The sequence below is a fragment of the Ceratotherium simum genome, chromosome 22 (assembly GCF_057802395.1).
Source record: "Ceratotherium simum simum isolate JZ-2026a chromosome 22, ASM5780239v1, whole genome shotgun sequence".
NCBI classification, from domain to species: Eukaryota; Metazoa; Chordata; class Mammalia; order Perissodactyla; family Rhinocerotidae; genus Ceratotherium; species Ceratotherium simum.
In genome coordinates, this window is record NC_141921.1 from 1232223 (window position 1) to 1244295 (window position 12073).

General features: G+C 36.9%; 1 protein-coding gene across 5 annotated transcripts in view; it reads left to right on the plus strand.

The window, feature by feature from the left end:
* The window catches only part of OMA1 (OMA1 zinc metallopeptidase), a 76827-nt gene that overhangs the window by 2251 nt on the left and 62503 nt on the right, over window positions 1-12073 (plus strand). The window lies entirely within an intron of this gene.

Genomic DNA, 12073 nt, shown 5'->3' on the forward strand with positions numbered 1-12073 from the left:
GTGAATCTGCATTTACATGAGTATGGCTTTGCTGATATTGACCTGCCTGGACCCTACAAACGTGCACTATTCAATATAGTAGCCACTAGTCACATATGGCCATTTAGTTTTAAATTAATTAAGTTAATTAAAAATTCTGTTGCTCAGTTGCGCCAACCACATTTTAAGTGCTCTGTAGCCATGTGTAGCAGCTACCGTATTGGATGGTTCAGATATAGAACATTTCCATCATTGCAGGAAGTTCTGTTGTGCAGTGTTGCTTTACACATTTGAATTGGCCATCCTTGATGTACAGAATTTTTGCAAAATAGCGTTTGTTCTTATTTTTTAAATTTGCCTATGTTTTTTGTCATTACACAAATCTGCATTTTTAATTTTTTTTTAAATTTTTTTTGTAAGGAGGACTAGCCCTGAGCTAACATCCATGCCAATCCTCCCCTTTTTCTCTTGAGGAAGATTGGCCCTGGGCTAACATCCATACCCATCTTCCTCTACTTTATATGGGACGCTGCCACAGCATGGCTTGACAAGCGGTGCGTCGGTGCACGCCCGGGATCCGAACCTGCGAACCCCAGGCCGCTAAAGTGGAGCTTGCGCACTTAACTGCTGTGCCACCGGCCGGCCCCCAAATCTCCATTTTTTAAATGGCTGCATGGTATTTAGCAATGCAAGACTTCATGTGAGTTGTGGGAGTAGGATTCCATTGTCTCATTTGCATTTTAGAAAGACTGCTGTAGCTCTACTTTGGGAGGATGAACTGGAGGGATAGAGGTTGGCGGTGAAATAAGGCAGAGAGATTGGAGGGTGTATAGTAATCAACACCGTAAGGCAACAGAGTCCAGGAAAGGCTAGATCAAGATATTGAGGAGGAAGAATTCGTGACTGATGTAATGTGGGCTGAGATCTTTTTGGGTGCTAAAGTCATGGTAGAGATAATCCAGTATTATCTGGAACTGATTCTTTGTTGAAAATTGGGTATTTGGCTTTGCGAAGTATGGAAGGAACCCTCAGTTCCAGTAAACAACATGTATAATATTAAAATGTTATCAGCTTGTATACAAATGTGTAACTGTTTTATACCATGTAATCTCGTAAGTCAGCCATCATTTATTTGCAAGATACAGAAACTCCTTGAAGAGAGGGAATTATTTTAGGAAGAAAGTAAAAACTCATGACAGTCAATTAAGTGTAGAAAGTACAACGGTCTCTTGGGAACCAGGAAGGTGTGCATCTTCCCCCTCCCTCTCTCTCTCTGAGGCTTCATGGTCTCCTCCTTTCTTTCCACACTTTGATTTCATTGTCCTTTCCATAGATCCACTTCTTTTGCAAAGATTTGTGTTTGTAGTTCTTGCTTCCTTATTGCTTTGTGTTACTGTAGCACCAACTATAGCCCCAATTTATACATGCCCTTATATTTCTGTGCCTGATAATGCCTCACTTAAAATCTTTTCAGTGTCAGATATCCATTCCTAGCTCTGTGGCCAGTGGCAGGGTTCATTAGGGACAAACATGACAGTCTAAGCCTATCTCCTAAATTGAAGCTGTAGAATACACTTATAAAAAGAGAGTGTGGTTGAGCAAGTGTCTGAAGCTTTCCAACTATACTAAAGGAAAGAAAGTGGGTTTGTGTTGTTTTGCAGTTTGACTTCTAGTAGAAGACTTTTTGTATTTCAACCTTAAGTACACTTGCCCATTTGAAACAATTCTTTTCTTTTTGTTGTCTTTTTGCATCTGCCCAAATGGCATAAAAAATAAACGTCGTCTTCCTGAACTATTCTGTTACTCATGGGTATCTTTTTTTTTTTTTAATTCGTACAGTACATTGCACTTAATGAGGAACTGTATTTTATTATCCCTAATAGTCTTAGGTAGATTTTTTTTCTCCTCAGCTAGATTATAACCTCCATGAGGGCAGGAACTGAATTTTATGCTGCGTCTGTAACTCGTATGCCACCTAGCCTAAGAACTTTACTAGCTACTCAAATACTAATTTTGAAATGATTTCCAGGCTTAAATTATTTTACCACTTTTCAGCTTGGTTCAAAAAAAAAAAAGAAAACAAGAAAGTATGTTGTTAATAATGTCAAACTATTATATATCAGCCTGGCCTGAACTGATTTAAAATTGGTTTTAATTCCAAAAGGGTTAACTTAGAGTTAACGTTTACTTGGCATGCTGTTTATTCACAGTATACCATTAATAATGCAAGCATGGAATGTATGAACTATGTAAAAAATTTGAGTAATTTTTAAATAGTTTGATATATAGATAATACTATTTATTAAAACTGGTGTTCTGAAGCATCTTTCTAGGTAATATTGCATTAGCCTAGGTTGAGTTAGATTTACATATTGTTTTCCCTAACTTTTATTATGAAGATTTGGAAATACTCAGAAAAATTGAAAAAAAAATTAATGAACACACATATAATCACCACTTAGATACAATGATTGTTAATATTTTACTGTGTTGGCTTTATGTCCTCTGTGTGTCTGTGTATGTATGTGTACATTTGCTATACAATTTAAGTTGTATTCATCATGAAGAGATATTTTAGCAAATATCTCAGGCATAAAATATTCACTTACATAACCACAATATCATTGTCACCTAAGAAAATAAGCAATAATTACCTAAAGTGACCTAAAAGCAAATCCATATCCAAATTCCCCCAGTAGTCCCAGTTGTCATCTTTTAAAGCTGATTTTTTTTCTTTCAAACTAGGATCTAATCAGAGTTCACACATTGCATTTGGTTGCTGTCTCTTGTTAGTATCTTTTAAAAATAGCTTAATTGATGTATAATTGATATACAATAAGTTGTACATATTTAAACTGTACAGTATTTGATTTATGTGTACACTTGTGAAACCAGCAACATAATCAAGATACTGAACATATTCATTACCCCTAAAACTTTGTAATCCTCCTCTTACCCCTTTTTAACATCCCCATCCTCAGGTGATCACTGATCTCTCTGTAACTATAAATTTGTTTGCATTTTCTGCAGTTTATATTATAGAGCTGGAATCATAGAGTATGTACTTTTGAGGGGGAGTGGGGTGTAGCTTCTGTCAGTTGCTAGTATATAGAAATAAAATTGTTTTTGCATATTGCTCTTGTATGCTGCCACCTTACTAAACTTATTCTAATAGCTTTTTGTAGATTCCTTTGGATTTATATAGATAATCATGTTATCTAGCAATAAAGACAATTTTACTTCTTTATTTCCTGTCTGGATGCCATTTAGTTAGTTAGTTATGTATTTATTTGTTTCTAGTGCACTGACGAGGATCTCTAGTACAATGTAGAATAGAAGTGGTGAGAATGGACATCTTGCCTTGGTCCTGATACTGGCAGGAAAGTATAGTCTTTTGCTAATATGCTGTTGGCATATAGGTTTTCTGTACATGTCTTAGTTTACTGAGAGTTTTTATCAGGGATGGATGTTAGAGTTTATCAAATGCTTTTTCTGTATCTGTTGAGATGATCATGCAGTGTTTCTTTTTCAATCTGTTAGTAGGGTGAATTACACTGATTTATCTTGTTTAATCAACCTTGCATTCCTGGGACAAACCTCACTTTGTCATGATGTTTTGTCCTTCTTATATATGGTCGAATTAGGTTTTCTAAAGTATTGTTAAGAATTTTTGTATGTGTGTTCATGAAGGATATTACTCTATAGTCTTTCTGTAATTTCTTTTTCTGGCTTTGGTATCAGGGTAATGCCGGTCTTAATGGAATGAGTTGCAAACTATTCCTTACTTTTTAATTTCCTGGAAGAGCTTGTATAGAATTATTATTATATCTTCTTTATTTTTATTTTCTTTTTTTCCATATTGATTTATAACATTGTGTGATTTCAGATGTACATTATTATATATCAGTTTCTATATAGACTGCATCGTGCTTACCACCAATAGTCTAGTTTTTATCAGTCATCATACATATGAGCCCCTTTACCCCTTTCGCCTACCCCCCCAACCCCCTTCTCCTCTGGTAACCCCTAATCTGTTCTCCTTATCCATGTGTTTGTTTATCTTCCACATGTAAATGAAATCGTATGGTGTTTGTCTTTCTCTGTCTGGCTCATTTCGCTGTACATCATACTCTCAAGGTCCATCCATGTTGTTGCAAATGGGATAATTTTGTTTTTTTTTTTAATGGCTGAGTAGAGTAGTATTCCATTGTATATGTATACCACATCTTCTTTATCCATTTGTCAGTTGACGGGCACTTGTGTTGCTTCCCCATTTTAGCTATTGTGAACAATGCTGCAGTGAACATAGGAGTGCATTAATCTCTTTGTATTGTTGATTTTATGTTCTTTGGATAAATACCATGTAGTGGGATGGCTGCATTGTATGTTATTTCTATTTTTAATTTTTTGAGAAATCTGCATACTGTTTTCCATAGTGACTGCACCAGTTTGCATTCCTACCAGCGGTGTATGAGGGTTCCTTTTTCTCCACATCCTCTCCAACATTCTTTATTTTCTGTCTTATTAATTATAGCCATGCCGACAGGTGAAAGGTGATATCTCATTGTAGTTTTGATTTGCATTTCCCTAATAATTAGTGATGTTGAACATCTTTTCATGTGCCTGTTGGCCATCTGTATATCTTCTTTGGAAAAATGTCTGTTCATATCCTCTGCCCATTTTTTGATTGAGTTGTTTGTGTTTTACTTGTTGAGTTGTATGAGTTCTTTATATATTTTGGAAATTAACCCCTTGTCAGATATATGATTTGCAAATATTTTCTCCCAGTTGGTAGGTTATCTTTTTGTTTTGTTCATGGTTTCCTTTGCCGTGCAGAAGCTTTTTAGTCTGATGTAGTCCCATTTGTTTGTTTTTTCTGTTGTTTCCCTTGCCTGAGTAGACATGGTATTCAAAAAGATGTTGCCAAGACCGATGTGAAAAGAGTGTACTGCCTATATTTTCTTAGGAGTTTTATGGTTTCAGGTCTTACATTCAAGTCTTTAATCCATTTTGAGTTAATTTTTTGTGTATGGTGTAAGACAATGGTCTACTTTCATTCTTTTGCGTGTGGCTGTCCAGTTTTCCTAACATCATTTATTGAAGAGACTTTCCTTTCTCCATTATATGTTCTTGGCTCCTTTGTTCAAGATGAGCTGTCCATAGATGTGTGGTTTTATTTCTGGGCTCTCAATTCTGTTCCATTGATCTGTGTGTCTGTTTTTGTGCTAGTACCATGCTGTTTTGATTATTATAGCTTTGTAGTATATTTTGAAGTCAGGGATTGCAATGCCTTCAGCTTTGTTCTTTTTTCTCGGGATGCTTTGGCTATCTGGGATCTTTTGTTGTTCCATATAAATTTTAGGATTCTTTGTTCTATTTCCATGAAGAATGTCATTGGGATTCTCATTGGGATTGCATTGAATCTAGATTGCTTTAGGTAATATGGACATTTTAACTGTGTTTATTCTTCCAATCCATGATCATGGAATATCTTTCCATTTCTTTATGTCTTTGATTTCTTTCAATGATGTCTTATAGTTTTCAGTATAACCATTTCATCTCCTTGGTTAAGTTTATTCCTAGATATTTTATTCTTTTTGTTGCACTTGTAAATGGGATTATATTCTTGATGTCTCGTTCTGCTAGTTTGTTATTAGTGTATAGAAATGCAGCTGATTTTTGTAAGTTGATTTTGTACTCTGCAGCTTTGCTGTAGTTGTTGATTATTTCTAATAGTTCTGGTGGATTCTTGAGGGTTTCTATATATAGAATCATGTCATCCACAAACAGTGAGAGTTTTACTTCTTCCTTTCCAATTTGGATCCCTTTTATTTCTTTTTCTTGCCTAATTGCTCTGGCCAAAACCTCCAATACTATGTTGAATAGGAGTGGGGAGAGTGGGCACCCTTGTCTAGTTCCTTTTCTCAGAGGGATGGCTTTCAGTTTTTCACTGTTAAGTATGATGTTGGCTGTGGGTTTGTCGTATATGGCCTTTATTATGTTGAGGTACTTCTATACCCATTTGATTGAGAGTTTTCATCATAAATGGATGTTGGATCTTGTCAAATGCTTTCTCTGCATCTATTGAGAAGATCATGTCATTTTTATTCCTCATTTCATTAATATGGTGTATCACATTGATTTGTGGATGTTGAGCCATCCTTGTGTCCGTGGTATAAATCCTACTTGATCATGGCATATGATCTGTTTAATGTATTGCTGTATTAGATTTGCCAATATTTTTTTGAGGATTTTTGCATCTGTGTTCATCAGCAATATTGGCCTGTAATTTTCCTTCTTTGTGATGTCCTTGTCTGGTTTTGGTATCAGGGTAATATTGGGCTCATAGAATGAGTTAGGCAGTGTCCCATCTTCTTCAATTTTTTGGAATAGTTTGAGAAGGATAGGTATTAAATCTTTTTTGAGTGTTTGGTAGAATTCTCCAGAGAAGCCATCTGTTTTGTTTTTTGGGAGGTTTTTCATTACTGTTTCAATCTCTTTACTTGTGATTGGTCTTTACAGATTCCCTGTTTCTTCTTGATTCAGTTTTGGGAGGTTGTATGAATCTAAGAATTTATCCATTTCTTCTAGGTTATCCAATTTGTTGGCGTATAGTTTTTCATAGTATTCTCTTAAAATCCTTTGTATTTCTGTGGTATGCATTGTAATTTCTCCTCTTTCATTTTTTTTTCCCCAAAGCCCAAGTGCATCTTTGTGAGTCCTAGTTGTACATCTTTCTAGCTCTTCTATGTGGGATGCTGCCTCAGCATGGCTTGGTGAGTGGTGCGTAGGTCTGGGCCGCCGAAGCGGAGCACAAGAACTCAACCACTATGCCACTGGGCTGGCCCCCTCCTCTTTCATTTTTAATTTTATTTATTTGAGCCTTCTCTCTTTTTTTCTTGTGAGTCTGGCTAAGGGTTTGTCAATTTTGTTTATCTTGTCAAAGAACCAGCTCTTAGTTTGATTGATCCTTTATATTGTATTTTTAGTCTCTATTTCATTTATTTCTGCTCTAATTTTTATTATTTCCCTCCTTCTGCTGACTTTCAGCTTTGTTCTTCTTTTTCTAGCTCTGTTAGATGTAGTTTAAGATTACTTATTTGAGATTTTTCTTGTTTGTTGAGGTAGGCCTGTATTGCTGTAAATTTCCTTCTTAATACCACTTTTGCTGCATCCCATAAGAGTTGGTATGTTGTATTTTCATTTTCATTTGTCTCCAGGTATTTTTTGATTTCTTCATTGATCCAATGGTTGTTCAGTAGCATGTTCTTTAGTCTCCACATATTTGTGACTTTCTCAGCCTTTTTTGTGTAGTTGATTTCTAGTTTCATAGCATTGTGGTCAGAAAAGATGCTTGATATGCTTTCAGTCATCTTAAACTTATTGAGGCTTGCCTTCTTTCCTAACATAAATGGTTTATCTTTGAGAATGTTCCATGTGCACTTGAGAAGAATGTGTATTCTACTATTTTGGATGGAATGTTCTATATATATCTATTAAGTCCATCTGGTCTAGTGTTTCATTTAAGGCCACTGTTTCCTTCTTGACTTTCTGTCTGGATGATCTATCCACTGATGTAAGTGCGGTGTTGAGGTCCCCTACTATTATTGTGTTACTGTCAATTTCTCCCTTTATGTCTGTAATAGTTGCTTTATATACTCTGGTGCTCCTGTGTTAGATGTGTATATATTCATAAGTGTTATGTCTTCTTGGTGGAATGTCCCTTTTATTACTATATACTACCCTCTTTGTCTCTCTTTGTCTTTTTTATCCTGAAGTCTGCTTTGTCTAGGTATGGCAACACCTGCTTTCTTTTGCTTATCATTTGCTTGAATGTCATCTTCCATCCTTTCACCTTGAACTTATGTTTGTCTTTAGAGCTGAGATGTATTTCCTGGAGGCAGCATATTTTTGGGTCTTGTTTTTTAATCTATCCATCCACTCTGTGTCTTTTGATTGGAGAATTCAATCCATTTACATTTAGAGTCATTATTGATATATGAGGGCTTAATACTGCCATTTTATCTCTTGTTTTCTGGTTGTTCTATATTTCTATTGTTTCTCTTCCCTTGTATTTCTGACTGCCATTTCAGTTTGGTGGTTTTCTTTGATGGTTTTCTCAGTTCTCTCTTTATTTATGATTTGTGGCTCTGCTCTGGTTTTTTTGTTTAGTGGTTGCCATGAGGTTTGTATAAAAGATCTCATAGATGAGATAGTCCATTTTCTGATAGCCTCATCTCCATTAGCCTAAGCAGGTTCTATCCTTTTCTTTTTCTTCTGAGTTATTGTTGTCACAAATTGTTTTTTTTGTGTGTTGTGAGTTTGTGACTGAATTGAAGTGTTTATAGTTATTTTTGATGCTTTCCTTCCCTTTATCTTTTGTGTACTAATTAAGTGTTTACTAACCTATTCTGATATAGAGCTGCAATTTTCTGATTCTGTCTATTTATCTCCTTGCTCAAAGTTTTGTAAACCTTTGCTTTTTAGTTTCAGATGGGAGGACTCCTTTCAACGTTTCTTGTAAGGCAGGCCTAGTGGTGATGAACTCCCTCAGCTTTTGTTTATCTGGGAAAGCTTTTATTTCTCCATCATATCTGAAGGATAGTTTCACTGGATAGAGTATTCTTGGCTGAAAGTTTTTGTCTTTCAATATTTTAAAAATATCATTCCATTCTCTCCTAGCCTGTAAGGTTTTTGCTGAGAAATCTGCTGAAAGCCTGATAGGGGTTCCTTTGTAGGTTATCTTCTTCTGCCTTGCTGCCCTGAATATTTCTTTTTGTCATTGACTTTTTCCAGTTTTAGTATTATATGCCTTGGAGAAGGTCTTTTTGCATTGGTGTAATTAGGTGTTCTGTTGGCTTGATGTACCTGTAAGTCCAGTGCCTTCCTCAGGTTTGGGAAGTTCTCAGCTATTATTTCTTTGAAAAAGCTCTCTGCTCCTTTCTCCCTCCCCTTTCCCTCTAGAATGCGTATAATCCTTACGTTGCTTTTCCTAATTGAGTCGGATATTTCTCAAAGAATTTCTTAATTTTTTAAAACTCTTAGTTGTCTCTCCTCCTCCACCTGAAGCATTTCTATATTTCTATCCTCTAAATCACTAATTCTGTCCTCCACAGTGTCGGCTCTGTTTTTTATGGTTTCTAGATTATTTTTTATTTTATTAACTGTGTTCTTCATCTCCAGAACTTCTGTTTGATTTTTTTTTTTTTTTAGAGCTTCAATCTCTTTGGTGAAGTATTCCTTCTGCTCATTAATTTTATTCCTGAGCTCATTGAACTGTCTTTTTGAGTTTTTTTGTAACTTGTTGAGTTTCTTTATGACAACTATTTTGAATTATCTGTCATTTAGATTGTAAATTTCTGTGACTTCACTATTGGTCTGGAGACTTGTCATTTTTCTTCTGATCTGAAGCGTTACTGTAGTTCTTCATGGTGTTTGATGAATTGATCCTTTGCCAGCGCATTTGTGGTAGTAACAGGTTGCAGATTTCTCCTGTCACTGCTGTTGGGGGCAGGAGCTGTGTTTCCTGATCCCACTCTGTCTGCTGGAAGTTGTGCTGGTAGGGCTGCTCTGTGTTTGTGCAGCCTAGCCACAGCTGCTTGGCTCGTCATGCATGCATGTGGCACCTGTGTGCTCTGCCAGTGGATCACTCTCATGTGGGCGGGACCACTACACTCGTCAGGGGACCAGCTGAGGTGCTGTGCTATGCAGGTCGGGAGGGGCGCTTTCTTTCATGTGCGGGCCAGCTCTGCACTCGCAGGCAGTTCAGCCGAGCTGCTGTGCTTAGTGGGCAGGGCGTCCTCGTGCGGGCTGAGCTGCCACCACTCAGCAGGGAGGATTCCCATAGATGGGGCTGGCGAGGTCTGATGGGCGCTCCCGCAGGCAAGGCCACCACTATGAAAGCATTCGTGTGCCAACTGGTCTGCCCCTGCCTCCTCTTACAGTCCTGCCGGGCACTGTGTGAGGACTGGTGACCTGGATCACTGCTGCTGGGGAGGGGGTGGGGTGCGCTCACCCAGTTCCACTGCTTCCCAGCAATCTAGTCCACCCACTTTCAGATGTATGGTTGCATTTATCTCTCAGGCGTCCTGTTGTGCTTTGTGGGGAATCCTCTTTGGTTAGTGACTGTCCATTTAGTTGTAACTTAGAGGAGAGACACAAAGGGAACAACTCACTCTGCTATGATGCTGACATCACTCCCTAAATCTTCTTTAAATGTTTGATAGAATTCCCCAGTGAAGCTGTTTGGGCCTGGAGCTTTCTTTGTGGGAATGTCTTTAACTACAAATTCAATTAAAAAAAATAGATATAGGGCTCTTTAGGTTATCTATCTCTTCTTGAGTGAACTTTGGTAGTTTGTGTTTTTCAAGGAATTTATCCATTTCATCTAAATGTCAAATTTAAGATTTTCTCCATCATTGGTTTTAAGAAATTTGATAATGATATACCTTGGAGTTGTTTCCTTTGTGTTTCTTGTGTGTGTGGTTTGTTAAATTTCCTGGATTTGTGAGTTTACAGTTTTCATCAAATTTGGAAAATTTTGGTCATTATTTTTCAAGTGTTTTTTCTGTCTACCAGCTCTACCCCCGTTTTTTGGGACTCCAGTTACATGTGTATTATGCCACTTGAAGTTATTCCACACCTTAGGGATGCTCTGTGCATTTTTTCCCACTCTGTTTTCTCTTTGCATTTCATTTTGGATGGTTTCTATTGGTATGTCAAGTTCACAAGTCTTTATTTCTACAATGTCTAATCTGCTATTAGTCTCATCCATTGGGGTTTTTTTTTTTTTTTTTTTAATCTAAGACAGTTTTCTTGTCTAGAAATTCAATGTAGGTCTATTTAAAAAATATATTCATGTCTCTACATAACATGCTTGAATTTTCCTTTAACTTCTTAAACAAATGGAATATAGTTATAATAATTACTTTAATATGCTTGTCTACTTGTGCTGTCATTTGTGTTACTTAGGAGTTAGTTTCTGTTGATTGATATTTCTCCTAATTATTGGTCACATATCCTGCTTCTTGCATGCCTGGTAATTTTTAATTGTACATTGTTAAGTGCTAGATATTTTTGTATTCTTATAACTGTTCTTGAGCTTTTTTCTGGAATGCTGTTAAGTTACTTAGAAACAGTTTGATCTTTTTGAATGTTGCTTTTAATCTTTGTTAGATAGGGCCAGAGCAACTTTTAGTCTAGGACTAATTTTTATAATATTGAGGCAAAACCCTATAGTCATGTGCCATATAATGATGTTTTAGTGAATAGCAGACTGCATATACAATGGTGGTCCCATAAGGTTAGGACTATGCAGTCTAGGTGTGTAGTGGGCTATGCCATCTAGGTTTGTGTAAGTAGACTCTATGATGTTCGCACAATGAGGAAATCACCTAACAACGTATTTCTCAGAACATATCCCCTTTGTTAAGCGATGTATGACTGTACTGTACCCAATGCCCCATGAATTGATAGGTTTTCCACTTTGAAGGGTGGGAACAGGTGCTATACTCTGCCCTCTGTGAGCCCTGCATATCGTTCCTCAGATTCTTTCAGGTGATTCTTTCCCCTCTCCAGGGCATTTTATCATCTGTGCACCCTGGTCAGAACTCGGCTGGGTACAAGTTGGGGATTCTCTGCAGGTCTCTGGAGTTCTTTCTCTGTGCAGCTCTGTCTTGTACTCTGCTCTGTGAGCTCTAGCTACCGTGGCCTACTTGAACTTCCAGCTTCATCTCTTCAATTTAGAGGGACTGTTGGGATGCGCCTACGTTTCCCCTCTCTGCCTATTGTAGAGCTCACTTTATTGTTTCCTATCTCTCAGGGATCACTGTCCTTCATTGCCTAATGCCCAGTGTGTTGAAACCATTGTTTTATTTATTCCGTCTATTTTTTTAGTTGTTTTAGGTGGGAAGATAAGTCTGGTCCCACTTACTCCATCTTGGCCTTAGTCAGAAGCACGAGGATTATGTCTGAAAGGAATAAATTTGTATTTTAAAAAAATATATCTTGTAAGTTAGACTTTATCATTCCATTACATACTTCTTTCCTGCAGTTATTGACAATTGGTAAAATTTTACTGCTGTTTTTATCTAAT